We start from the raw sequence: 26,447 nt of genomic DNA, 5'->3' as shown, positions 1-26,447 counted from the left end.
AAAAATGTACTTGTATGTTTGGAGGCCACATTCTACTTTGGGGAATCTTCCAGAAATAAGAGCGGCAATGCAAACAAACAAAAAGGCACATTTTGAAGCTCAGTTTGGAAATCAGAACACCATCTGAATATCTCTCAATAAGAGAATCGCTGAATCAATGATAGCTGACCCATCCTATGGAATATTTGTTTGGCCAGTTAAAAGAAATGATGGGTGAGGTCTGTATGGATTGCTCTGGAGGAAGAGGAAAAAGTTGCAGATTAATGTTTATGGTCCTGGTTCTGTACCCCATGACACAACGTGCAAATCTGTAGGTGTGATGTTAGGCATGGATGATACAATGTTGTTTACCCACAGGAATTATCAGGAAAGGGTGGGTGGAGCCATCATCTTTTTCCTCATACAACTTTATATTGTTTGTAACACAGAACAAGTGTGTGTCACTTTTTAAGAAATTTAATAAGGTTTAAAGAGGAAGTTAAAGGTCACGTAGTAGGCAGAGGGATTTCCCCACCCACCCAAGATACCCAGTCTTAATCCCTGGAAACTGTGGATATGTTGCTTCACATGGCAAAAAGTTTTAAGTCATGTTTTCAAGTGTGAGTAAAGAGTTTGAAATGGGGAGATCATCTTAGGTTATCCAGGTGAGCCCAATGTAATCACAAGGGTCCATTGAAAAAGGAAGCAGGAGGGTCCCATCCAGAGTAGGACACAGCAAAGGTTGTAGTGATGCAAGCCAAGGGGCCACCAGCCAAGGAATGCAGATGGCCTGTGAAAGCTGGAAAAGGCAAGGAAATGAATTCTCCCCCAAAGTCTGCAGAGAGAACACATTGCCTGAGGACATCTTAATTTTAGGACTTCTAACCTCCAGAATTGTAAGCAGATCAATTTGTGCCTTAAAAAAATTTTTTTAATGTTTTATTTATTTTTGAGAGACAGAGCATGAGTGAGGGAGGGAGGAGCAGAGGGAGAAGGAAACAGAGTCTGAAGCAGTCTCCAGGTTCTGAGCTGTCAGCTGTCAGCACAGAGCTCGATGTGGGGCTCGAACCTGCAAACCATGAGATCATGACCTGAGCCAAAGTCAGATGCTTAACTGACTGAGCCATCCAGGTGCCTCAAACCTGTGTTGTTTTAAACCACTGCGATTGTGGTACTTTGTTACGGCAGTGATAGGAAATAGGGTCACATTTAAGATATGATTCATCATTGTTGCTTTAGTATTCAGAGTTCCTAAAGGAAGATTTTTATGGGGTAAAAAAGAAGTAGCCAAAGTATCTTAGATTTCAGCTGGGGAGGAGCCAGTCCCATAGGTGAGAAGTATGAAGAAAGCCTTCAACAATCATAACATCTGTTGAGGGATGCCAGTGGCCCTCAGCCCTGGCCGTGCATGAGATCTGAGTCAGCCACGGATGCTTAGAACGCCCCTCCCCAGGGGGTTCTCACGCAGGCTCACAAGGGGACGTGTCACCGCAGGACTGCTGGGGCCGGAGGCCAGCTGAAGGCAACACAGGTGTCCATCCTGGGAGACGGAACGTAAGGTGTGAGGGATGCTGTGAAGAAATGAGAAGCCATGAACAGACGCTCATACATTCCATCAAGACAGAACCTTAAAACATAGAACTGAGAGCAACAAGGTAAGAAACAATGACATTTACGAATGTACATTAAAAACACAAAGACTCAGAACATTACCCACTTACAGACATATACTCATACTTAATGACATATATAAAGCCCATGGGGTACCCTTAGAGGGGATGAGAGTAGGGATCAGGGACCAAGAGGTCAAAGAAAACAAAAAACAGCACTCTGTGAATAACTCCGTGCTGGCAAAATGGTACACGTGGTAGGGTCTGACCAAGTCAGTTCTGCACCTGGACTCCAACATGGACGAAGAACAGATGCAGGTTAATGAGATCCAGCTCAGGCCTGAGCCTTGAAATGGGGAGATCATCTTGGGGTATCCAGGTGAGCCCAATGTAATCACAAGGGTCCCTCGAAAAAGGAGGCCATTTTTAAAAGCTCCAGAGATGATTCTGATGTGCCTCCAGGCCTAAATACCTGAGGCCCAGGCTGAACGCAAGCAATTCTGTGAACAACCATCTTGACAGGAAGAGGCTCAGGAGAGAAGGGGAGGTAGTAGGGGAGACATGGACCCCTAAAATGGCAGCTATTGTGTTTGGATGGTGGCATTATGGGAAATCCCCTTCCTGTATCTTTGACACTATTTTGAATGGCGTTTCATTGCTTTTATGTATATTCAATGCCATTGACTTTTTTGTTTTTAAGTAGTTCAGAATGTCTAGGCAGAGTTAAAGGCCATGAGGAAACTCAACAGCCACTTGAGATTTTAAAGCTCAGAATGAATAGTAGCAGTCGCCAAATTCAGCAAAAAATCAATGTTCAAGTGCAGTTGAAACAAGAGTTAACTCTTGAAGGTCAGAAAAAGTCTTAACAGGTATACTTAATACATTTGTCCTGGGGCACCTGGGTGGCTCAGTCGGTTGAGCATCTGACTTCAGCTCAGGTCATGATCTCACGGTTTGTGGGTTCGAGCCCTGCATCCGGCTCTGTGCTGACAGCTCAGAGCTTGAAGCCTGCTTCCGATTCTGTCTCCCTCTCTCTCTGCACCTCCACTGCTCACACTCTGTCTCTCTCTCTCAAAAATAAACATTAAAAAACAAAAACAAAAACACCCCACATTTGTCCTTACATGTTGTGTTATGCCTGAATCGTGAGTCCCCAGAGACCTCCAAGGAGCCAACACCGATGCAAGTACATAAGAGTCTTTATTACAAGCTCGAGCAGGGGCTCACCCGTCAACCGGCACAGCGGCAGCAGAGTGAAGCCCCAAGCAATAGCAAGCAGGGTTTTTATGGGGTAAGGGACGGTGTTACAGTGCACACGTCGTACGCATAGCATCATCACATAGGTACCAATCATAATTGTACAGCACCCATGGCAACAGTTTTGACCATTCAGTATCTGTGAGGTGTTCGTTACTTTTGGCGGGACCCAATCATGACCTTTGAGAATCCTTTGAAAATTACCAATTATGAGGTGAGTTTAAAGGGCCCACGTGGGGTTCAGGCAAGCGGTGGGTGATTGGCTACTTGGTACAAAGTGGTTATCTATAGTCCCCAGACCCTGACTCAGACCACAGGAATGTTACTCCTATCTTTCTTAGCTTCTTTTGATTGGTTGATCTGAGGGTGGTCCGTGGGTGGCTTCAGCTAAAGTTTTTCCTGGAACTGGGCCTATGTACAGCCCAAGGTTGCTCTTAATGGAGCACTTAATCTCAAAATGGCGTTACTTAGGCCCTTCAGTTGCATTTCACAGTTGAAATCGAGGAAGTACATTTAACTAATATTTGCTGTCTAAGTACATGATATACTTATAAAAAGGAAAGTGAGTGTAACCAAATGGGGAGGACAGGTTAGTCTGGGTCCTCCAAGGAGCGGATGTGAGGCGATGAAAGGTGGGAGAAACTTATTAGGGGGTGCATCGGAGAGAGAAAACTAGGAGGGAGCCAGAAGAGGCTGGGAGCCCCTGGCTTCAGGCCATAATGCAGGTCTGGTACTGAGTGATGGAGGCGGGAAAGGCATTCTCAAGAGAACTGACTGCAATTGCCTTGCAGTCTAAAGAAGGACTGGTAGGGGGACCCCTGGGTGGCTCAGTCAGTTAAGTGTCTGACTTCAGTTCATGTCATGATCTCGTGGTCAGTGAGCTGGAGCCCCGCATCGGGCTCTGTGCTGACAGCTCAGAGCCTGCAGCCTGCTTCGGATTCTGTGTCTTACTCTCTGTCTGCTCCTCCCCTGCTAGTGCTCTGTTTCTCAAAAATGAATAAACATTAAAAAAAATTTAAAGAAGGATTGGTATGGCTGTCAGGGAGTTCCCAAGCTGGTCACCAGGCAGAGGAGGCCATGCCCTCTAGCAATGGGAAGCAGCCTTGGGAGGCAGGGCCTTGGTGTGAGCACGTGAAAGATTTTGGAGCTGGGCCGCTGAGGCCGTTGGTCAGTTGCACTCCCTGTAGTTGGATATGAGAGATGCGTTCTCATCGCCACCACTGGCATCCTCAGTTCTGTCCACAAATGTTTATGAACTAAGCCTAATGTCTATGCTTGGACTGTGGTAATGACATCATTCATGGAGTGGTGGCACCTCTTATTTAAATTTCTTCTAGGACTTGCCTGAAACTTTCACTCAGCTGGTTTTTTGTGATGACAAGATTAAGGACCGTGGAAGGCAGAGGACAAAGACATGTAATAATGACAGGAAACTTGCTCAATGCCAGGCCCTCCCTGTACTGGCTGCTTTGTACACTCTCTCTTCTTGTCCTCACAATTGCCCGAAGAGATTGATGCGCTGAAGTAATCATTTGTGTTTGTTTCTCCCTCAATTTCAGACCCGTCAAATGTTTGTGTTGCTGGATTTTGTGTTTCAGAAGTATGAGTTGCTCAGGGGGAAAGGTGGCAGGGAGAAAATACTAGGACGTGGGCAGTAGAAAAAAGATGGGGTGAGGTCCCTGAAGTTGGGACCGTCCTAAGTAGTTAATGGACCTGATCCTATTCTCAGAACTGTGCCCAGAGAACATAGGAGGGCTACAGAGGACTTGGGTACCCCCTTTATGAGTATCAGCACTGATCATCCTGAATCAAAGATGATAGGCCTTGCCTTGTTTGGGGGTGCCATGTTGGCCTCCTGAATATTATGCAACATTAGGGAGAGGGTTGGACGCCTGGGAATGACCTTCCACCAATTTGGCAGGATGGAGACTTAGAAACGAAAGTGAATTTAAACAAAATAAAAATGTGTGATGTTTCTGGCACACTCGTATTTACGGAGTACGAGTCACTGCAATTTCATATCATATGGGGGTGGGAAGTCATTTTCAGTCACTTCTCAGGGTGCTCTCCTCTTAGGGCTGTGCTAGGGTCCTGGGGCATACAGAGTTAAGTCTTTTGTCCCGCAGCCTCTGCTGTGCAGCTCTGTCCTTCCTCAGCCCATTTTGGGCTATGGAGACATCTGACTGGTCCCCCTTGTCCGGTGTCCTGCCGTGGGGCGGGCTGTCCCACTGAGAGCATCTGTTCCCTCTATGCCTACTCACTAAGACCAGGATTTCCTACTGCCTCTCAATTCTCAAACCCACTACACCAGGAGTAGAGTAATGCTATCCAGAGTATCACAACAGTCAAATTCCATATTTTCAGTAGCTTGGAAAATAAGTTTATCTCCTGCTTGCATAAAAGTCCGGGACAGGTTTTCTTTGGTTTAAAGATGGCTTTCAGAAACCAGGTACCTTTCATCTTGTGGCTCCTCTCTCCTAGAGCCTTGAAGTTCTCCATGCCCACCTGACAGCTTGTGCTTACGAAAGAGAAACTGGAGAAATGGGCAACTTCCTTTGCCAGAAAATGCCACAACTGTATAGTCGATTGGCAGCTAGTCACATGGCTCCATCTGGTTGTGGGGGAGTCTGGGAGGTGTAGTTCCTGGCTGGGCTACTCTATAGTATGGAAGGGGAATGTGAAGGAGCATGAGCCTCTGCTATACAAGTAGCCAAGTTTGTCACACCTTCCATAGCCTCAGTGGCAACTAATGACCATACTTTATACCTCTCTGAAAAATAGAACCATTCACACATTTCCTTACCTTCCCACCACCAAATCTACCGGGATGTGTATGTATCCCTTCTTTGCCTTCTTTCTTGTCACTGGTGTAATGGGATGTCACATGGTGCTTTCTTTGTTGTCTACGTTTTTACCGAAGGCAAAGACAGAAACCAGTGCCGTAGATGCTAAGTACCCCTCAATGCTGAAGTGGAGGGCTAGTCTACAACGCAAGATAGCCCCTAAGAGAGCTGCCCATGGTCCTCGTCTCCTAGTCTTTGTGCTTTTGCCTAGTTACCTCCTCTTGAGTGTGAGCTAGGCGTAGCGATTTACTCCTCATAAATAGAGTACTGTAAAAGCAACGGATGTCACTATGAGATTAGGTTATTAAAAGCCTGTCGCTTCTGTTGAGCTCCCTTGCTCATTCTGAGTTAATCCAGCTGCCATGTTGTGAACTGCCCTATGAAGAGGCCCTCCTGGCAAAGAACTCACATCCCTGGCCAAGTCAGCGAGGACCCGAGGCCTGCCAACAGCCATGAAAATGAGCTTGGAAGTGGATCCTCCCAGTCAGACCTTGAAATGACTGCAGCCTAAAGCGACATCTTGATCGCAGCCTCAGGAGAGAGCCTAAGCCTAAGGTCCCCAGCTAAGCTGTGCTTTGCTTATCCACAGTGTCTCAGTTCAGGGCCACCATGACAGAGTCCCACAGACTGGGTGGTTCAAACAACAGACATTTTTTTCTCACAGTTCTGGAGGCTGGAAGTCAAAGTCAAAATGTTGGCAGGTTCTGTTTCCTTTGAGGTCTCCCTCCTTGTTTGCAGCTGGCCACCTTCTCTCTGTGTCCTCACATGGCCTTTCCTCTGTGGGCAACAACCCCTGGTACCTACCCCACTTCTTATAAGGACACAGGTCATATTGATCATGGCCCACCTCATGACCTGGTTTAATCTTAACTACCTCTTTAAAGGCACTATCTCCAAATGCAGTCACATTCTAAAGCACTGGGGGTTAGAGTTTCAACCTATGAATTCTGGAAAGACACAGCTCAATCCTTAACACACAGAAACTGTGAGATAATAAGTATTTGTTGTTTTAAATGCTAAAATTTGGGATAATTTGGTACATAGCAATAGATAACAAATACAAACGCTTAGGAGAGACTTTCTAATAGACTGTGAAACTATCTCTGCCCATGACCCCTCTCCAAGCATCTCCAAGAAGACTGGAGGGTTCACTGGTTGTGGAAGCCAGCTGTAGTGAGCCTTTCCATAAATAGAGATGTAGGTCAACCCCCCAACCCCACCCACATCACTGGAAGAAAAGGAATACACCCACCTCACCTCAACTGGTGTGGGAAGTGATAGGTTTCAGGACATGCTACCCCAAAATACAGCACCTTGGCATTGTTAAAAAGAAAAACCACAGGTCCAAAATGGAGTCACTTGTGCTAGGTCCATGCCACCAAACCACAGCTTAATTCTTAACCTAATTACAGTTTCAATCTTTCCAGGAATGTAATCTTAACCAGTCAGTCTGGAATTTCCTGGTCAGCACCAGTGAGGTCATCTACCTAATAAGACCCTTTAGTCTGCTGAAGGGAGGTGACCTGGCCCAAAAGAATCTTTTTGTTGCTGTCTATGACTTCTTTGTCCTACCGCACCTCTGCCTTTAAGAAAACAAACAAACAAAACCTCCCACCTAGTACAGCTCTTCAGAGCTCTTTTCTGTTTGCTAGATGGGGAGGCTCCCCAATTCATAAAATATAGAATAAAGCCAATTAGATCTTCAGATTTACCTGGTTGAATTTGTGTGTATGTGTGTGAAAATTAATAAAAGGAAACCTCACTTACAATGGAGATGGGCAGCGAGCAGGGGGTGGCTCTCACACCCCACCACTCCTCATGTTCATTGCAGACCCCACAGAAGGCCATGACTGTACGTCAAACTCCCATTTTACTCCAGCGGACTTTTTGTTTACACCAGCCTTGCCAATTTCTCCTGTTCTCTATCAGAGAGGCTTCAACTCCTTTGTTCTCTGGGCTTGCCCATGGTTTTGCCCCAGCTTGCTTGTCCTGGACTGCAGCTCTCTGCTCTTCTCGTTTTTGCTGATAAAATAACTGGCATTTTTATTCTTAAGGTTAACTTTTTAAAATAGCATAGTGAATATTTTAAACTGGATGAGTTTGAGAAAACGACAAAGAGACGTTCACTTTGACCTTTCCCTGCCCTGCTCTGAATGGGTCATAAAACCCTCCCTATCCCTGGAGGAAAGGAACATCCTCATATCAGAAGACAACAGGACTTTGTTAGCTGGTCTTCTAATAATTGGATTGACTTAAGACAGACGAGTGAAGAAAACAAACAAAAGTTTAGTAACTTACATACTTTCAGTACACACAGGAGGGATCCAGGAAAAGGAGGTAAATGTCCAAACTGGCTGAAGCCATCACCTTAAAGTACCATCTCAGGCTAAAAACAAAGAAGGAGTGGTTATGGGAGATTACCAGGAATCACAATAAACAAGGATAAGGTAATTATGCAGATTGAAGTTATTGCCTCCTTCATTGATAAGAAGATTTGGTCATCCTCATACAGATGGGGAGACGCCCTTGCTAATGAGCTTTCCTTTACAAATGTAAACTCTCTTACAAAAGGGGAATTTCTCCATTTTCAAAGCTTCTTCTGTGTCTGCAGCTTCTTAAAAAGAACCCGCTTAAAATGATCAAAATGCCAAAGAAGCATTTCTTGGGGTGACATGATCTCCTCCCCTTCAATGCCAAGAAGAACCCTAATAAACAGGTCTTCTCCCAGCTCGCTATGCTTACGCCATACTCCTCAGTCTATCATATTCCTACAGGATTTTATCTATAGCATTGCTCATCAGACACGGCACAAAAATACACAGATCTGCCTCCCCTAATGATGGCTCCCATATCATGTAAAACTTAAGCAAATAAATCTATATTCCTTTCTCCTGTTAATATCTTTGTCAGTTTAATGTCTAGACCTAGCCAGTACCTTAAGAGAGTCAAGGAAAACTTTTTCCTTCTCTAAAGAAAAGCAGCTTCGAGGGAACAGTCGGAGACTGTCATGTGTGTTCCCTGGATTTAGGGGGAAGAGTGGCTGGTACCCGACCCCACCTGGGGAACCCTAAAAGGGAGCCATTCTGCCGAGGGTGCCTCTATCCGGCTGCAGATCTGAGAGGGAAGGAGGTGAACATGTGAAGAGTAGCAGAATAGGCCACCCCCAATATGCCAGTTTGGTATAAGAATTATTTTGAGCTAAAGGCAGTTGAGAAGAAGCAGATACAAGAAGAGCTCCCTGCCCTCCCCCAATCTGCCGCAAAGCAGGACATTTGTAAAGGTACCCCCCCCCCACAGGAAGGACAGACGTTAATCACTGGAGTTAACTCTAGACTCTTACAAGCACCAAAACCTTGCTAAAAGTAGCCCTTATCATCCATTCGTTTCCCCATATATTTGCTTTCCCACAATCCCGAGGAGCTCGAAGTTCTTTTCCTTTGTCTTGTCACTTCTCTACAACTTTCTTGTTCTTTTGTTATGTTATATAAGCCCAAGTTCTAACCACCCCTTTGAGTTACTCATGGCTGAATGCTCCCCATGCAAATGTACATGTTAATAAACGTCTCTTTGTTTTCTCTTATAATTCTGTCTTTTGTCAGTCTAATTTGCAGGGCCCCAGTCAAAGAACCCAAGACAGGCAGAGGAAAAAGGTGTTTCCCCCCTCCTACACATGTTTCCAGTGGGGGGGGGAGTAGATGGATAGAAGAGGGCTAGACTTTTCGAGGGCCTGAAAAGGGACCTTGGTGAAGGATGTGTGGGGGGGGGCCAAGGTGACCCAGCAAGAGGGATGCTGCTGGAGGTTGGGGGGCTGGGGGAGACGTAAGCCAGAGCTCCTTAAACTGGACTGCTGATCGCATCACTGGGCTTCTTGTTAACATGTAGACTCTGATTCAGCAGGTGAAGTGACGTCACCCTCCAAGTCTGACGGCTGGACTGCTTACCAGCAGAAGGTTGGAGAAGGTGCCCCTGTGGGTAAAACGCCCCTAGGGACAGAGAAAGATAAATGGCTTCCTGCCTGCACCCTACTGAGTGCAGCTGGTGCTATAAGCCAGGAGCGAACCGGATGCAGTGGTCCCTGCCATCACACCTTCCCAGGGACCTCGGTCCTGTCCCCTCTCTCTGAATCCCAAAGTTGCAGCCCCAAACCTTCCCTCCTTCTCCAATATCATCAGTTCCCTTCTGCCGGTTAGATCTTTCCCAGCCGCACCCCTGCTCATGGTTCTTCTGTAACAAGCAACACAAACCCTTTATCCAACCCTGCTCCTCCCCTCCCCCCGTCAGCCACAGTTCTCAGTGAAATTTCTCCTCAGAACACCCACATTTTCTCTACTTCCTTGCCATACACTCACTTTTTAAAGGCACATTTAAATTGGGAAATTTGTGGGGCGCCTGGGTGGCTCAGTCGGTTAAGTGTCCAACTTTGGCTCAGGTCATTATCTCACGGTTCGTGGGATCGCCCATGTTGGGCTCTGTGTTGACAGCTAGCTCAGAGCCTGGAGCCTGCTTTGGATTCTGTGTCTCCCTCTCTCTCTCTGACCCTCCCCTGCTCATGCTGTCTCTCTCTCTCTCAGAAATAAAAAAATAAATAAATAAATTGGGAAATTTGTATACATAGGAGTGTAAAGAAGGTTTGTTTCATTCCTTGGATGAGTAACTAGTTGCTCTGAGGCTTCATTGTCCTACTGTAGCAAGCATACAGCCTTGCTATGCTTGGAGAGCACTGAATAAGTGTCAGAGGCAAAGTAGGTCCTCAAGAAACCACCTTAGTTTTGGCCAAAGATAAGAAACCCCCCATGGCGGGTGCCTGGGTGACTCAGTCAGTTGAGTGTCTGACTCATGATTGTGGCTCAGGTCATGATCTCACAGTTCATGAGACAGAGCCTCACATCAGGCTCTGTTGCCAACAGCAGGAAGCCTGCTTGAGATTCTCTCTTCCCCCCCCCTGCCCCTCCCTTGCTCTCTCTCTCTGAAAGAAAGAAAGAAAGATTTAAAAAAAAAAAGAAGAAGAAAGAAACCTCGTGGCTCCAGGTATAGCAGGGCTGGCATTGGCTGAGATGTGCCCAGGCAAGTCCAGGCACATCCCCAGATTTCTCTATGCCTCCCTGCCCACCCTCCACTCCCCCACCCCCGTCATCACCCTGTGGCCTCCATGCTCTGTGGCCTGAGCTGGAGCTGAGGATTGAAAGCTGAAATCAGCAATGAAAGGGCAAGAATGAGAGGCCAGCAGACCATGCCTCCCACCTCCCAGCCCCCTGCAAGCTCACTAAAGTATAATCTATCCCTCAGGTCCCAGGGGGCCGGTGATTTCTGGATCTGTCTCCTATCAAACAATCAAAATTCAACTGAGTAAATTTTAAAGATAATAACTGGCTTTACTGAATCCCTCATGAATTGGGCAGAGCCCCATCTAGTAAATAGAAAGAAGCCCCAAAGGGCTACAGAAAGGGAAACGTTTTTAGAGGAAAGACCAGGAAATCATTAAAAAAAAAAATTATTTGGGCAAGATTACCTCCCTTGGAGGACAAAAAGGCTTGTTTTATTAGGTGAATTCTGTTACCTGGGCCAACCAGGAAATTCCAGACTGACCAGTTCAGATTACATTTCTGGGAAGGGTTGAAACTGCAGTGAGGTTAGGTATAAAGTCCCAGTTGGTGACAAGAGACTAGGACAAGGGACTCCATTTTGGGTGTCTTGATTATTTTTACTACTCCCTTATTCTGTATATTCCATACCTTGTTCTTACTGCATGTGCTCTGAGGGGCTAGGATTTGCCAGCCATGGGGCCAGGCACCAGAGGGGTTCAGAGACTATGACCCAGCACATTCCCTGTCCTCCAGGAATTCATCAGAGGGACAAACAAGGTAATCACGTTTCAAATCAGAACTTCATGGGGGGAAGGTTATGTAGCCTTGGCTGAGATACTTCCAAGGGCACTTTCCATCTCTTCATCCACAAAATAGGATAACATGTACCTTTCAGGGCTGTTTTGAAAATGACACAGTGCAATCTAACTCTTAGGATTTATACAGTAAGAATTTTTCTGTTTTGTTTTGTTTGTTGAGAAAAAAATGGAACAGCCGCATGAGGAATGGAATTTACTTCTTTCTAAAGATGTGCAAACACATTGGAGATTTAAAAAAAATAATACATGGCAATACATATTATCATCTGAAAGACAGAAAAGCATTTTGGGGGATTTTTTTGGTTTTATTGATAATTAAACCCCAACTTGCTGGGTGAAAGGTGAAAGGCGATGCCCTTTCCAGATGTTGGTGTCGCCACCAGGGGGCATTAGTTTGTGGACACTAAACTGGCCTGACTGCAAAGCGGTTCTGCTCTCCCTGTGGAAGGTAGAAAAGAGAGAACACAGCTAATTGTCAAGAACTAAGCTGAGGCAGGTATTGAATGTTCATCTCATTTCTAAATTTAGTTCTGAAGCCGTGTGACAAATAGAATAAACGAGACTGCGGAAGTACAACGGAGCGAGAGAAGCCTGCAATTGGTCTTTCTCTTGTAAATACCTCCTGGAGGAAAAAAACCGTGTTCTACTGCAATGCCGTTAGATGGTCGGGGCTTTGCAGAATGCGTTCTTAGAGCAACAGTAATAAGTGGACACGAAACATCTTGCTTTGGGAGGTTTCTATTTGACTTCCTGAGGGATTTTTTTTTTTTAGATTCACATCTACCTGGAAATTCATGTAAAATTATAGTTTGCGTTAATTTCTCCCTTAAATGTTCCCTGTTTTATTTTCACTTCTGCAGGGCTGGGGAGCACCCTGGGAGCTGTCCTTCTCACCCACTGTCTTCAGGAGTAAAAAGAGGGTTTTCACTCCCCTCTAGTGGCTGGACCTGGTCTCCTTGCCAGGTTGAAACCGCGGAGGGGCTGGGTCAACAGTGGCGCAGGGCAGGCGACCGCTCGGAGGAGAGCCTGGAAAGGTCCCCAGGCTGTGCAGGAGAGGGACAGGGGCAGATTACCACCCCACAGAGGCCAGGCTCTTCTGCCCCGCTCCCCACTCTCGGGCAGGAAAACAGGCCTGGTCTGGGAGCTCTCCTGACTCCGGGTGGCACCCAGGAGGTACCTGTCCTGTGGATAGCAGGAGGACCCAGCCCTGCAAGGGGAGCTGGCGTGGAACCCGCTCATGCCTTGTGGTTCTGTTCTGTGACAGGAAGGAAGAGGGGCACCGTGGCCTCAGGGTGCCCCTCGCCTGGTGCCCCCCCTCCCCCCAGGGCGGCATGCCAAGAGATGAAAGTCCTCTGCGGTCCCTGGTCCCACGTTCATTGGCAAGCCCTCCATTATGAGTCTGTGTCTGCTGTGGGTGGTGGTGGCCGCAGGAAGGATTAGAGAGACTCCCAGCAGAGGGGGTGCTTTCCTGGTGCGTGAGCTTCCCCAGGGGCCCCGCACTGCCACAGACCACCCCCACCCTGCCTCCTCCTCAGGGACACAGCTACAGTTACCTGTGACTCCGTGCTATGTGAGATGCTGCCTCCGCACTCCCGCACTTGCCCACCTCTTTGATGTTGTAAGTAACTTAAATTTTAAATAGCCACGGGTGGCTATTGGCTATGGTATGGGACAGTATGGTTCTAGACAATGCGAGAGGGAGAACTTTGTAACCCCAGCCCCGTGCAGGAAAAGGGCAGTCGCAGGATTGGATTCGTGATGAAACGTGCAAGCTCTGAAGTGAGGGTAGGCACCAGTCAGGCGTAATCAGGAGTGTGCATCCATCCATCCAACAAACTACTTCCCCTCATCTTATCGACAATGTTCAAATGTGACTTAGTGCCTCCCCCACGAGTCAAGCAGCTGGGCGGCTGACACCCTGCCCTGCTCGCCCTATGCATTTTGGTTTCCCCAGCACCAAACACAGTACCTGACATGTGGTAGAACCTCAAAAATTATTTGTGTTGAAGGAACGGAGCCCTGCCGGGCCCTCGGAGAGACACCCAGATCAATCAGACATAGATCCTACCCTGTGGCTTTATGGCCCCATCATAAATACGCAACATACTAGATGAGAAGACTCGCGTGAAAGCGCTGGTGTTGTGCCTGGCACAGAGTAGGCCCACGGTAACTGTTTCTTTCCTCCCTTCTTTCTTATATTCTCCCTAGAACTCACCCTTCCAAGATGGCCCAAAGGGATGTAGCACTCGAGGCTTTAGAAGCAGCAAAGATTAATTTTGTCTGGGAGAAGTAATGAAAGCTTCCTGGAGGAGGAAGCATTTGCTCTGGCTCATCCAGAACTCTAAAGGGCAGGAACACAGAGATGTGTGGGAAAGTAAAGATGTGCGTGGAGAAATGCAGCAAAGTGCAGGTCGTTTGTGGACCTATATGAAGGGATGAAGTAGAAAACAGGGCAGGAAGTGCCTCGATTACTAGGTTAGGGCCCTAAAGCATGGTGTGAAAAACCTGGATTGTATTACCAGAGCGATCAGATAGCCCTGGTCCTGGCCCAGACTCTGCTGTCGAGCTACAGACTGTGTGCAAACTGTGGGCAAGCTCCCCAGCTCCTCTGAGCCTCATTTTCTTCATCCATAAAATGAGGATGATACTACGTACTCCAAAAACATGAATGAGAGCACACTGCAAATACACACAGTTCTCATCTTTTCCCACTTTGGAAAAAATTTGCATATTATCACATAGAGGGTTAATCCAGTACTCACCTATATGCCATTCTTATATTCTAATTAACAGCTTTTCTATTTATGGATATTTAGGTGGCTTCCAATCTTTAAGTACTCTATATCTACGTATCTTCGAGATAAATTCATATAAAGTAGCATGGCTCCATCAAAGTGTATATGAAATTTAAATGTTGACAGAATTACCAACTTAGTCTCCATAAAAGAGCGAATCAGTTTCCACTTCTATCAGCAATTATATAAAGGTCTCTTTCCTTATGCCTTCACTAACAGGGTTACCATATTTTCTTTACCTTGGCCAATCTGAAAGGTTGTGTGTGTGTGTTAAGTTTATTTATTTATTTTGTGTGAGAGAGAGCATGTAGGAGGGGCAGAGGGAGAGGGAGAGAGAGGGAGAGAGAGAGAGAGAGGAAGAGAGAGAGAGAGAGAGAAAGAGAGAGAGAGAGAGAGAGAGAATTCCAAGCAGGCTCTGCACTGTCTGCACGGAGCCAGATGCAGTGTGTGATCTCATGAACTGTGAGATTATAACCTGAACCAAAATCAGAAGTCAGATGCTTAACTGACTGCGCCACCCAGGCGCCCCTGAAAGGTTTTAAGTTGGCACCTAATTGTAGTTTTACTTTACATTTGTATTATTAAAATTGAGGTCTGGCATCTTTTCAACTTTTAAAAGCCATTTGTATTTCTTCTCTGGGAACTGTTTGTAGCCTTGACCATTTCAATTTGGTTGTTAGCTTTTTTCTCATGGATTTATAGGAACTATTTATTTATGAAGGAAATTAGTTCTTCTGGATATAGTCACACAAGTTTTCCATAGTTTGTCATCTCTCTTTCACTATGTCTATTTTATTCCCCTGGAAGATATTTTTCTTATCTTTACATAGTCATATTGGCCATTTCTTTCCTTCATGGTTTCTGGGTTTTGAATCTTGCTCAGAAAGGCATCCACTCCAAGATAATAAAAGAAAATCCTGGATTTACCTGGGGGTGAGGAGAGAGGCAGAAAATTCTGCTTTCTTTTTTTCCAGATAGCAGTCACCCTAACACCATTTCTCTGGATTCCTTTAAGAAGCAAGAGTCATTCGAGAACCACTCAAGGGGCCCCGCTCAGAGGAAGCACACGGATTGACGTAAATGTTCTAAATGTCATTTCATCCCCATAACCACCATGTGAGGTGTCAGCATCCTGTTTCTCAAATGAGGGAGCTAAGGTTCAGAGAGGTTGAGTAAACTGCCCACAGTGGCACAGCCGGCAAATGACAGACCTGGGATTTGAACACTAATCTGTCTGACTACAATGTCTGTGTTCACTCCACCCTCAAGAATTAGGAGTCCAAAGTGGGAGGCGTGGTATACATACAGGGCTTTCTGGAAGGATTAGACGATGACTTTTCAGTCTCATTGTCCTCATTCCTTCCCTCCAAAGGCCTCCTATACTCCGCGGCCAGCAGACACAAGTGTCTGTCTCAGCAAAGCTGCCCCTGTTCAGGAATACCAGCGAGGAATAGTCACAGGAGCCAGATATTAGTAAATAAATAAACCTTTGTCATGTTCACTGAAAATTCTTCAGCTGATGGGTAGCAGCAGCTAGCATTAACCTAAGTATTAGAATTGTCTAGTCACAATGGATCCTTGAGGGAACCACAACTGAGGGCAGCCAGTTCGTCTCTGAGACTATTTCCTTCTTTCCACTTATCCTGGAGGCGATGGTCCTCCTCACCTGCCCCATCTCAAAGTCGTCACCCACTCCATCCCTTCCCTTCCCTCCCTTTTTCCTCTCCTTTCCTGCAGCCCTAATCCGAACCATTCTTTGAGAGCTGAGACGCTCCCTTGCAAGCTTGCCAAGATTCACACTCAGGTGAGTGTGCACCATCTGGATGTCTACCTTGGAGCGGGCTAGAGCGTGAGAGCCAGTAGGGACATTCACAGGGAACACACAGGAGTGCTCCAAGGTCAACCAGCGCCTGCTGCGTAACTAATTCTTCTGCGGTCCCTCCAAGCAGGACACAGGCCCAGTGGAGAGTGCCTTACCTGGTTATAATATGCAGCTTTTATGACTGCTCTTTCTATATCTTATCAATGGGGTAAAGGGCAAGGGCCTGAGGCATGTGTCTGAAGATAGATGCCATGCTCACAGCAGCTCTTTGGCCCAATTCATGCAAGTTGTGCTCTGAGAGGTCTAGTTTAGCAAGAGGTAGGTTAGGCTGCCTTGTCGATGGTGGAGGTGGTGGCAGTAGCAGGGACGGTGAGAAGGGTAGTGGAGGGGATGTCGGAGAGGCAATGACTCCAAGGGAGATGGTCCCTTGGTAGGAATTTTAAAATGCTCCTGCAGGGGCGCCGGGGTGGCTTAGTCAGTTAAGCGTCCGACTTCAGCTCAGGTCATGATCTCAGGGTTTGTGAGTTTGAAGCCGATGTCAGGCTCTGTGCTGACAACTCAGAGCCTGGAGCCTGCTTCGGATTCTGTGTCTCCCTCTCTCTGCCCCTCCCCTGCTTGTAACTCTGTGTCTCTCTCCCTCAAAATAAATAAACATAATTTTTTTTTTAATGAGCCTGTGGGATGGGTGCCTGGATGGCTTAGTCGGTTAAGTGTCTCACTTTCACTCGGGTCATGATCTCATAGTTCATGAGTTCAAGCCTCGCATCAGGCTCTGTGCTGACAGCTCAGAGCCTGGTGCCTGCTTTGGGTTCTGTGTCTCCCTCTCTCTCTGCCCCTCCTCACTTACGTTCTGTCTGTCTCTCTCTGTCTCAAAAATAAATAAACATTTTAAAAAAATTTTAAATGCCTCTGCGGGAAAACTTAAGGACTACCCTCAAAATCATTATTTTTCCTGTTAATAACAGTGCCACCTGCAGTAATTTCTTTGACATCAGCCATGGAAACATTTTTCTATATATGTCTCCTCAGGCAAGGGAAACAAAAGCAAAAATAAACTATTGAGGCTACACTAAGATAAAAAGCTTTTGCACAGCAAAGGAGATCATCAACAAAACAACAAGGTAACCTACTGAATGGGAGAAGATAGTTGTGAATGATATATCCAATCAGGGGTTAATATCCAAAATATATAAAGAACTCATACAATTCAATGCCATAGAAAACTCCAAATAATCTGATTTAAAAATGGGCAGAGGAACTGAGTAGATATTTTTTCACAGAAGACATCCAGATGGCCAACAGATCCATGAAAAAATGCTTGGGGCACCTGGGTGGGTCATTTGGTTAAGCATTCGACTTGGGCCTAGGTCATGATCTCGCTGTTGGTGAGTTCGAGTCCCGTGGCAGGCTCTGTGCTGATGGCTCAGAGCCTGGAGCCTGCTTCAGATTCTGTGTCTCCCTCTCTCTCTCTCTCTGCCCCTCCCCCACTCATGCCTCCGTCTATCTCTCTCAAAAATAAATAAACTCTAAAAAAAATTTTTTTTAGATGTTCAACATCACTCATCATCAGAGAAATGCAAATCAAAACCACAATGAGAGATCACCACATACCTGTTAGAATGGCTAGAATCAAAAAGATAAGAGATAACAAGTAGTGGTGAGGATGTAAGGATAGTACACTGTTGGTGGGAACACAAACTGGTGCAGCCACTGTGGAACACAGTAGGGAGATTCCTCAAAAAATTTTAAAATAGAATTATGATATGGTCCAGTAATTCCTGCTAGGTATCTACCCAAGAAAATGAAAATACTAATTCAAAAAGATACATGCACCCCTATGTTTATTGCAGCATATTTACAATAACCAAGATATGGAAGCAACTAAGTGTCTACCCATAGATAAATGGATAAAGAAAAAGTGATGTGTATATATGTTATATATATAATGCATATACACACACATATATATACACATACTGGAATATTATTCAACCATAAAAAATGAGATCTTGACATTTGCAACAACATGGATGGCTAAAGGGTATTGTGCTATGCGGAATAACACAGTAAGAGAAAGACAAATGCCATGTGATTTCACTTATATGTGAAATTTAAGGAACAAAACAAATGAACAAAGAAAAAAGAGATGAAAATATAGACTCTTAAATGCAGAGAACAAACTGGTGGTTGCCAGAGCAGAGACGGGTGGCAGGATGGGCAAAATAAAGGAGATTAAGAATACACTTAAATACGGTGAGCACTGAGTAATGTAGAGAATGGTTGAATTACTATATTGTACACTTGAAACTAACATAACACGGTATGCTAATTACCAGAAAAAAAAAATAGTGTCTTCTGTCATCCCAGATGCTGAGGGGCATCACAATGGGTGACATGAGGTACTTGATGCTGACTATTCCCTGACCTTGAGTCACCACTGGAAAATCATTGGGTCTTGAATCCCTTAAATTTTAAAATTGATCACTCACTGCCTAAGCATTGTTCCGTGCACTGCCAGGAGGAAAACCATTTACACCTTCTTGCTTCTGGCTACCTTATTTTTTCTCTACACAACTCAGCTCAAATATCATGTCTTCTGGTAGAACATCTCCAAGCCCAGAGTCGGCTGGTCTAAACTCCCATCTCTGTGCTCTCAGCTCTCCACACATACTTTTAACACACCCCCACAGTCTGTTCATATCTTACCCTCTTGTCAGATGGAAAACGCCTTTAAAGCAAGGATTGTTCCTTGTCTGACTACGTCCAATCCATCCCAGTGCCTGGCAAAAAAACAAGTGTGTTAAATAGAAATCAACCTTTTTAGCCAAAGTGGAATATTTTTCAATAGATGGTTTTAGAAAGATACACATTAAATATTATGAAATTGAATCTTAGGACTTTGACCCTGTACAGACTTAAACCTTCAGAGGAGGAAAGGAAGTCCCTGAAGAAGAAATGGCTTGCTCAGAGCAGAGTCACAGGTCAACAGCCAGGCCAACACCTGAGTGCCTTTACTGGTGGAACAAAGCTTGTTAGTGACATCAGAAACCGTCCTGAGGCTGGCGTTTGTTGGTATAAAATAGCCCAAAACACTTTCATTAGTTGGTATGGTCTTTCACCCCAAAGTCTAAAAAAAATTCTTTGGCCTCTGTATTTTCTGCCCTTTTCATTTCTACTAGATATTTTTCTTTTAAAAATTTTACCTTTTATTAATTTTGATGATAAAAGTTTACATGCTCATTATAGAGATTCTGGAATATGCTGAAAAGTAAAAGAAAGAAAGAGAGAAAATTTAAAATAATCTGGAAGTCCACCAGCCAGAGACCACCTATATTAGTATGATATATTGCTGCTGATAAATATACGTGACTGAGATCAAGCTGTATGTTGAATTTTATGTTTTTCCTTACTGTTGGATTGTGAGTAAAGTCCTTAAAAATTAGGTTTTCTGGGGTAGCTGGGTGGCTCAGTCAGTTAAACGTTTGACTCTTGATTTTGGCTCTGGGCGTGATCTCACAGTTCTTGAGTTTGAGTCCGGCATCAGGCTCTGTGCTGACAGTGTGGAGTCTGCTTTGGATTCTCTCTCTCCTTCTCTCTCTCTGCCCCTACTTTACTTTCTCTCTCTCAAAATAAATAGACTTGAAAAAAAAATTTTAAATCAGGTTTTCCTCTGTAGGGTTTGTGCTGGAAGCTTTTCAATCAGTACACTTTGTACTGAGTTAATTTATAAATAAAAAGGAGCCAGTAGTGAAAATAAAAAGGGAAAATGATATATAATTTATTATTTGTGATAGCTACACTTTAGTCTATAGGAATAGATCACCTTTTCCTAACATCTGGGTGGCTCATAATGTTTCCCTGCAATAAATGAAAACTGTGTTTATTTCATCATCTCACTGTGATGAAACATCTCTGTATGAAATCTCTACCTGTATTTCTAAGTATTGCGTTATGAGTCCTATGTTATGTGCTCAACATTGAAGGAAAGATTTTTAAAAGGTGAATTATTTTATTTTTTTTAATTTTTAGTTTTTTTAATGTTTTTATTTATTTCTGAAAGAGAGAGAGAGAGACAGCGTGAGCAGGGGAGGGTCAGAGAGAGAGGGAGTCACAGACTCTGAAACAGGCTCCAGGCTCTGAGCTAGCTGTCAGCACAGAGCCTGACACGGGGCTTGAACCCATGACCTGTGAGCCCAAGTTGGACGCTTAGCCGACTAAGCCAGCCAGGCGCCCCGAAAAGTAAATTATTTTAAAACTTAGGATCAGCTNCCTCTCTCTCTGACCCTCCCCTGCTCACGCTGTCTCTCTCTCTGTCTCCTAGAAATAAATAAAATGTTTAAAAATAATAATAATAAAAAAATAAAAGCACTGACTCCATTTCAGTAGAAAAAGGAAAGATAATTTAATAAACAGCAAATATATATATGTAATAGAGTCAAATGGTATTAAGTTTAGCCTGTAACATTAGACACTTGAGTCTTAATATTTAAGGGAGGGATTGATTTCTCTTTTTACCTAGAACTGTAAATTACATGTTAATTGCCATTACGTAATGCTAAAGAAGAGATATTGCTTTTTGAACTATTTATGCCATCTGTATAAAAGTTAAATAGTTTGCAGGGTGCCTGGCTGGCTCAGTCAGAAGAGCATGTGACTCTTAATCTCGGGGTCGTGAGTTCGAGCCCCATGTGCAGTGTAGAGATTACTTAAAAAAAAAAAAAGTTAAGTAGTTTAAGTTCAAAGATAAAATAACTAGAAAGACTATCTGGTTCTTAAAACAGGGAAGCTAGCTCCTGGATTTATATTTGTAGCCATAGGAAATACTGAAGTAAAATAAAGTTGTTTCCCTAATAATCGGCTTACAGAAAAGACTTCCATCTTAAGCTTCCTCACCTAAAGTTTAAACATCTGCAGATTCATAAAAAAATATTTTAAACAAGCTAAAAGCTAAAATAAAATTCAGATTTGAGAGATTAAAAATAAAAGCAAGCAATAAAAATAGACCCCTAAATGTTTCTATTTTTTGATTCTATACGTATTTGTGGTCAGGACATATATAGACACTAGCTTATGGAGATTATACTTTCATTTCACAAATGCAAAAACGTATTTTATAATATTAATATGGTCCAACTATCAAATTTTTGCTTATTATGAAAAGAACAGTAAAAATAATTATAAAAAGGCACCAACACATCTCAAGGCAGCTTTCAGTATTGCACATATTTTCCAACTTGCCCCGCATCATGTTTTCTTTTTTAATCACTGGAGGAAACTGCTTAAAAACAGGATTAATAGTGGACAAACAAGATGGCTGTGGAAGTGATTTCAAGGCGACCAAGCAATTTTGAGCCCACAGGGGTAAAAACCGCTGAGATTCTTCAAAACAAACACTCCGGTTTCAGGAGAGAGCCCCCCACCCCAGCCCAGGGAAGAGGGGATATAAGGCTATAACAAACCCTCCACGCAAATCTCTCACTGATACCAGGAAGCAGGACAATCACCCACATTTACTGACCCGTTACTGTGTACCAGGGACTGTGTAGGGCACTTGGCGAACATCATTCCATCTAACCTCCACCCCTGCATAGCCCCATGAGATAACTGTCATCATGATCCCCATTTTACAGAAAGGAAAGCTGATGTCCAGAGAGGTCTACTGTCTCTCCCAAAAGTCACATGGCGAGGGGGTGGCTGGGATTCAGTTGGGGCCTTTGTGATGCCCTTTTAACTTCCCACCTCTCACACAGTCGCCTCAGGCCCTGTTTAACACTGAGAGATAAAACAGTAGGAATCACTGTAAAAGGAGGGTGGAGTCCACCCAGATTGGATTTCTAAACCAAAGTGCAAGAAAGTTTCAGTGCTTTGGCAGAAGACTATCTAGGTCCTCAGAGGACTCTCCTTGGACAAGGGGCTTAGGGAGATAAGCATTAAGGCAATAGTGAGTGGAAGATTTGAGCCGCAAACCCATCCCCTTCTCCCTTCCCTTAGCCTTTCCTCAGAGGGGAAGGGCTGCTCTGACTGCTCCCCAGTCCTACAAGTTCCCGGTTCCAGCCCGGCCTCATAATACAGCTTGTCTGGGGCGCCTAGGGCCACACACCCACCCCAGGCCTGTGCTGGGGGCACTCATGCTGGCCAAGTCCGGGCCGATCCACCCTGAGAGGAGACAAGCAGCCCCGTTTCCACCAAGCGTCCTGTGTTGTTTGATGTAATTCCACTGGTGGTGAAACCCATGCTTCGCTTCACCGCTGCGACTCCTTCTGTGTCTCTGACAAAGCCCAGGAGCGACAGGCTGGGGCAGGGCGGTCAGAGACTCGGGGGGGAGGGGGGGCTCTCAGCACCCTTTGATTTCAGGTTAAATCCCTTTACCCTCCCCCTGCCCTCAAGGCCCAAAGGAGTTGGGCTGGTGGTGACCTCTCAGATGCTTTGGACCTAAAATCTTATGAAACTGATTCCAAGGGGAAAAAAAAAAAGATGGCCTTGACTTTGGGCTATATAAAACCGAGCCTAAAATATTTAGATCTAGAATCTAGAATATTAAAAACCAGCATTCTTTACAGATATAATTTTTAGAACAAAATTATAGGTAAAGGTCTCCAAGGATTGTCACATATAAATCTTTGGATAACCTGAACTTACAGGTGTCTTTAGCTTCCAGCTTTACCTCAGGAACCCAAGGCAGAACCACTCAGGGATTGTTTCCACAAACTCCAGCCCTGAAATTCCCCTCCCTGGCCACGCTCTCCTACCCTCCTATATCTAGCCTTCCATCTTATCCAACCGTGAGGCCTTCCGTTCCTGCAGTCCCAGCTCTCTCGGAACACAGGTCACTCATGTCCCTGGGACCCATCTCCCCTCTGTCCTATACCTGCTATGCCTCCCACACAGTCACTATGGTCTAAGGGGGTAGCTCTGGCGGTGTGTGACTCAAGCCTGGTCAATAGATAACATGCTGCCTACACTGAGCAAGGCACTCTTCTAAGTACTTAAAATTTTTTTTTAAGTTTATTTATTTATTTTGAGGAGGGGAGGGGCAGAGAGAGTGGGAAAGAAAGAATCCCAAGCAGGCTCCACACTGTCAATGCAGAGCCAGATGTGGGGCTCGATCTCATGACCTGAGCCAAGATCTCATGACCTGAGCCAAAATTAAGAGTTGGGTGCTTAACTGACTGAGCCACCCAGGGCCTCACCCTCTAACTACTTTTTAAATGTTAACTTATTTAAGCTACAGGACAACCCTATCAGATAAGTACTATTATTCTCATTTTGTAAATGAGAAAACTAAGACTCAGAGAAGTTGAATGGCTTGCCCAAGGCACACAGCTAATGAGCTTTGTTTTCCTCTGACTAGTATGATTGGCTCAGCATTGTACCTGTGAGCAAGTAAGAGCCTATCTGATGCAATTGCTGGGGCTCTCCATAAGAGACTTTTGTTCTTGCTTGTGCTTGAAGTGGGGTATATGTGAGAAGCAGTGCAGCCGTCTGCTGACCACATTCTTTACAAATGAAGCCATTATAGGACAGAGGGAAAGAAAGAGAGAAACTAAGTCTCAACAATATAGGAGCCCTGGATCAAACCGTGTCTGAAGGCAGACCTACTCCNAGAAAAAAAAAAAAAAAAAAAATCCTAGCTATGGGGCCCCTGGGTGGCTCAGTTGGTTAAGCATCTGACTTTGACTTAGGTTACAATCTCACGGTTTGTGAGTTCAAACCCCAAAGCCGGCCCTCTCTTTCTCTCTCAATATACATAAAACATTAAATTAAAAAAAATCCTAGCTAGTACAGCTTAGTGTATCCACTTCATAATTCAGCCTACATAACTTTTTACTATTTCAAAGTCAACTGATGAGAAAAACAAGCATCCTTTGATGAATATAAACACTTAAATATTTAAAAGTTTTGTTTTGGCAGCATATTATACCACCAAAATCATGATTCATGCAGATAAGCACCAGTATACACACTTGTATAATTTCATGAACACAAGCATGCATGGTCTTGATTTTTTTTTTAATCAAAAGGTCAATGCAGAACTAAACATGTCCAAATCAGTGACACATTTAAAAAAGTTTGCAGAGATGACCTAAATGTGCTTCTTACCTCCATTCCGGTATAAGCCCCTATGCTTAACTTGAGCGCCTGTCGCTTGAGCGCCTGTCACACTGCAGAGTCTCTTGATGACCCTTGTTTCTGTAGACTTTTCTACTGCATTTAACCCTATTTGCCCTCTGCTTCTTTATTCTCTTTTTTTGGATTGTTGTTAACAGTTTACTTTCTCTTCCCTTTTTTGTTTCTTTTTTTTAAAGCAATTTTTTAAATGTTTATTTTTGAGAAAGAGAGTGCGAGCAGGGGAGGGACAGAGAGAGAAGGAGACACAGAATCTGAAACAAGCTCCAGGCTCTGAGCTGTCAGCACAGAACCCGACGACACGGGGCTCAAACCGACAAACTGCGAGATCATGACCTGAGCCGAAGTCGGACACTTAACTGACTGAGCCACCCAGGCGCCCCACTCTTCTCTTTTTTGTCCGCACTTGTACATCACAAGTGTTGGCATCTCCCAAAGTTTTATTCTCCACAGAATGAAACTTAGTGGTTCTTAGGATACAGGCTTAGCTGCTGTAACAAAAAGACTGTCGCCCTCTCGCCTCCCGCAGAGTAACCCGCAATGCCACCTCCCACGAGAGACAAGTGTGTTTCCCCTTCACTTGCTAGCCGGCCCTGTAGGCAGGCATCCATGTGCCACAGACCACCCAGGAGTCGGGGTTATTTCTGTCCAGCTCTTCTACCATTCCTAGGAGGGGTATCCACGTTTTGGTGGTCAGAGCTATTTCCTCTGCGGCTCCTCCTGCTCGCCCCACACCCCATGTGCCCTGCGAATGCTACCCAGCCTCCAAGGTCCAGCAGTCATGGCCCATCCTCCCACGTCCCCGCCTCGAGTTCCAGTTCCCACCCCATCCCCACCCCAGACACCCAGGCTTCCCTGCTTTTGAGGCCCTTTGCTTGTAAACTCATTTGGTCCTGGGCCCAGCCTGCCTAGATGTGCCCAGATGCCTTCTCCTTGAGGGGCAGCCCTGCGCTTTGTCCCTTGGCACACTGTCTCCCCTGCACGCAGCGTTGCAGGTGTCTGCGCTGCGAATCTAACTCTGTGACCACTTTCTTACTAACGTGCAAAATGTCCCCAGGGGAAAGGGGACCCGTGGAGCGAGCGAGGTCACGGCTGAAGGTCAGGGCTCCCTGGTTTTGCACTTGAGCTGGGGCTGGGGCTGGCAGCGGTCCCTGTCAGCGGGACCTGGGAATGGGCTGCTGGGCCTTCCCTCCCTCGCCAGCACCTGCCGGCACAGTGGTCTGCCTTCCAGAGCCGTTCAGCCTGTGGGCTAAATGCTTTCTGTAGCCTGATCCAGAGTTAAAAATAACTCAAAGGTCTGACCCACTAAGAGCCTCCTTGGATCTTCTAGGTGGGGTAAGATTTTCTTGGCAGCTCAGGTACATGCTTTAAAATGACGTCCCCCCCCCCGCCCCCCAGTTCACCTCACTTTCATCTAAACTGCCTGGAGCCTTTCCTCTCTTGGCCTGGGTTTGGAGCAGGCCTCTGGCTTTCTCCCTCTCTGTGGGGTTGGCCCAGTGCGGTGGGTCTCACCCCTCCCTTGGCTTCCTGGGCCTCGGGTAGAATTGCTAAGGTCACAGCCAGATGTGCTTCTGCTAACAGACACTGGGCAGATGCCAGTCCCTATGAGTCCTCTTGGCTGAGTGCCCCTCCTCACCCCCAGCCCCGGCCAGCCTTCCAGAGGCCTTCAGCCAGCGGCCACAGGGTGAGCTGAGGACAGCCACTTCTCCCTCCTGTCAGCCAGCAGGGACACTATCATCTCTGTCCCCTCGGCCTTCTTTCCACCCAAATCAAGGCCAGGTGGAAAGTTCCAACTGGTATTTCTTCAGGAGGTTGCCATTGGCGGGTAGCAGCAGCGAGGAAAACGGGCTTCCCTTCCTGCCCAGGGCAACAGACTTGTCCTCAGCTAAAGAGAAGCTGCAAGTTCCATTTGGAACTTGTCTCCAGGCAACAAATGACACCTGCAGCCTGGACTGAGACCAGGACAGCCAAGGGGAGGCTTGGCAGTGATCTGGACCCGGGTTCTAGGTGTTTCTAAAGCCTCATAATACATCTGCCCTTCCTGTGGTCAATGAGCTAAGACATTCCACCTTTAGCCATTTGAATTCGAGTTTTGCTAACTGCAACAGAAAA

General features: G+C 45.5%; 1 long non-coding RNA gene across 2 annotated transcripts; it reads right to left on the bottom strand.

The window, feature by feature from the left end:
• Positions 1 to 902: 902 nt before the first annotated feature.
• Positions 903 to 22,936, bottom strand: LOC144218340 (uncharacterized). Of its 2 annotated transcripts, XR_013331119.1 has the most exons (5): positions 22,848 to 22,936; positions 18,915 to 18,988; positions 15,693 to 15,813; positions 7,992 to 8,075; positions 903 to 1,550 (listed from the first exon to the last, which is right to left on the bottom strand). It is a non-coding gene; the product is annotated as an uncharacterized LOC144218340 (long non-coding RNA). The 2 variants fall into 2 exon arrangements; XR_013331118.1 differs by lacking the exon at positions 15,693 to 15,813.
• Between the last annotated feature and the right edge of the window lie 3,511 nt (positions 22,937 to 26,447).

Source organism: Crocuta crocuta, unplaced genomic scaffold, assembly GCF_008692635.1.
Source record: "Crocuta crocuta isolate KB4526 unplaced genomic scaffold, BGI_CrCroc_1.0 scaffold39, whole genome shotgun sequence".
Classification (NCBI taxonomy): Eukaryota; Metazoa; Chordata; class Mammalia; order Carnivora; family Hyaenidae; genus Crocuta; species Crocuta crocuta.
The sequence above is the reverse complement of the archived record's forward strand: the minus strand, read 5'-3'. Positions and strand labels throughout refer to the sequence as shown.